Raw genomic sequence first — 2,940 nt, forward strand, 5'->3', positions numbered from 1 at the left:
ACTCGTTCCATCAAGATGCTTGTTGTCACAATTTGTTTTTCCACTGCTCTGCTGACGACCCACCACCACATTTCAACTGGGCTGACTGGGCCATTGCACCTTGTTGCTTTTCTTTTCTTTAGACATTCTCTTGTAGATTTGTGTGCCTGGGATTTACATCCTATTACATGATGCAGTTTCAGCCACGCTGTAGCTCACAGAGCCATGTCTTTATATTTTCCTCTTAAGTGCTTTGCAGAGGAGTTCGTGATTGACTCAGCGACTGCATGGTGCCCAGGTGCTGCAAAACAAGTCCAAATCATCATCTGTGTGCACGGTATTGGTTTAAGGTGTTTCTGCTGACGTGCTGTTTGGTTTCCTCCAAACATGCAGCCGTGCATCACGGACAAACTTTGGTGTGAGCTGTCCAAACAACATCGTTGCAGACGTTTGGTCCTTTGTTCAAATGCAACTTTGTGCTTTGTAGAGAGAAGTGGCAGGCCTTCCAAACACATCATACCTGTTCAGTCAGAACTTAAACATGTGGCATGCTAACTGAAGTCTGTTGAGTCTGAGACCTCTTGTGATTTTGCAGTTTCTCTGATCATTGCCGTCTGATCTTTGGATAAATTTACTGGAATGTCCACTCCTGGGAATTCTGAATGTTTTCCTTTACTGCTCATTGGAGAATAATAGACGTTAAAATGTTTAGAATCAGCCTCGTAGTCCCTCCCACATTGATGCGCCACACTGCAAAAACCTGTAATATTCTGGCACATGGGCCACCAGAATTATACTGGAAATGTACCATCCCATAAAAATAAAGAATTTTCTCCATGGTCTAAAAACAAAAAGTTTACGTAATAATGAATAATGTAAAAGTTAATACAAATAAATAGTAAAATGATAAATAGTAAATGAAAATACCCTAGTTGTTTTTAACTGACATAAAATCTAATGTGTTTTAACATATTTTTTCTATATGAAATAAAATGTAGTTACATGTGTAAAAACAATAAAATGACCTAATAACATGGTCAGCTGTTCTAATATAATTAATCAGTGCTGTTATTAGTTTGGCTTTATTTTCTATTTCATGTGAAAATTCAATAAGTGTAATAATCTGATTCATTAAGCAAAAGTCAGAACACTCACTGTTATAATTACAATATAATGACAAACACAGAGCTTATCAAGTGCATCCTGATGGAGGGGCTTTATTTTGTGTGGTAATGCTATAACACTGCTGCAGCTGAGAGACTTTATCTTTTTATATAATGACATAATTTAGAGAACGACGAGATTCATTTTGCAATGACAAATCTGAAACGGTAAAGACACACTTACTTTCTGTGCCTCAACTTTTAATTCTGTTAACAAATAGACAGAAACAGAAAACTTTAACCAGTTTGTTGTGAAAACAAACATGCTCTGATTTTAATGAGCCATAAATAACAGAGTTAAAATCAAAACTGCCAGTGATCAAATGAAGGGTTCCCTCACACAGAGCATGTTTCCCTGGTGCTTCAGACCTAAAGATGTTTGGATACGTTTAAACAGCAGAGTTACGTTTCAGTCTTGGTGCGCTTGACAACGTTTAGGTTCACTGTGAAACGCTTCACAGGAAGTCTATCAGGATGGCACGTTCAGAGGTGCAGTTTGCAAGAAGGTTTTCTGTGTCTCCAAGCACAGTTTCAACAGTGTGGTAGATACATGAGGAAGGCAGGACAGGACTGTAGGAGGGACAGAGCACACACTGCCAATCTATTAGTGGACTGCTCACAATCCAGCACCAGAGATGATGTAATAACATAGTAATAACATAATAATAACAATTAACACTGCGGACTAGGCTACATTAACTACAGTCCTTTTCATGTCTGTCTACAAAGAGTGTTACATTATGACACACAAAATGAAAGCTGATGGTGACAGTAAACAAGACAATTGAAAGCACTGTATATATACATACACATATACATATAATTTCATATACAGGGCCTTTTAGGCTTTTCAGTGAAACATCACAGCCTGACAAGTGTAATTTCTGAAAATCCTAAAAAGCTCTTGGTGCAAACTCGCCTTTTTAATAACCGTTGACACCAACAAGTCATATAATGAATCTGCTTAGAGAATAAAATCAAACCTGTGTGAGTTCAGAGGACGTGGCACTGATGCAGTCTTGGCTCTCTGGGAGGATTTTACCTAACACTGAACCAACTCTGACTGCTTTCTACCTGCTTAGTGTTTGTAAGAAACTGTGTAAAATTTAAATAAAAAACAAGAAAATCAAACAATCGTACATTTGAATGTAATTCAATTCATATATTTACATACGTGGCCTTAATTTACTTAATAGACTGATATTTAAATTCTAAGCTTACTAAATGGTTAATGCGTGGTTTGTGTCTTGAGGGTTGCTGTAAAGTTTCCACTGATATTTAGAGTAAACATGTTAAAACAAGTAAAACTATAAACCAGCTGTGAACCTGCTGTTAGCCTGTAATGGTATTAATGGTTTGGGCTAAAATACGCCTTTGACAACATTAACCCTACACACTGAAACATCATGTTTAAGAGCACCCAATGCATTTAAAGGTTAAGCCAAGGGTTGCTGACAGACAGCCATATTCACTGCTGCCCGCACTGGTGCATCACGTAACCAAAGGACACATCGTGTGCGCTGTTTTCCATGGACACGAACTGAAATCAGACTGTTATAGTGCAAGTGTGCAGGACGAGAAAAAGCATGTTCCCTTCTTTCTATTCACCCAGGGCACCGACAGCTGAAGAACCAGAGTAACACAAGTCGCAGCATAAGGGTAGCTTTAATGTAATTAGAATCAGAAGACTTTATTACTCGCTGAGGAAATTATGTACTATTACTATTACAGCTTAGTACATGTAACATGTAACATCACCACGTTACTGAAAATGTGCTGTGATTACAGAGCACCCACA

This window comes from Rhamphochromis longiceps, linkage group LG8 (assembly GCF_057381845.1).
Source record: "Rhamphochromis longiceps isolate RC_006_pf linkage group LG8, R_longiceps_female_GT1.1, whole genome shotgun sequence".
Taxonomy (NCBI): Eukaryota; Metazoa; Chordata; class Actinopteri; order Cichliformes; family Cichlidae; genus Rhamphochromis; species Rhamphochromis longiceps.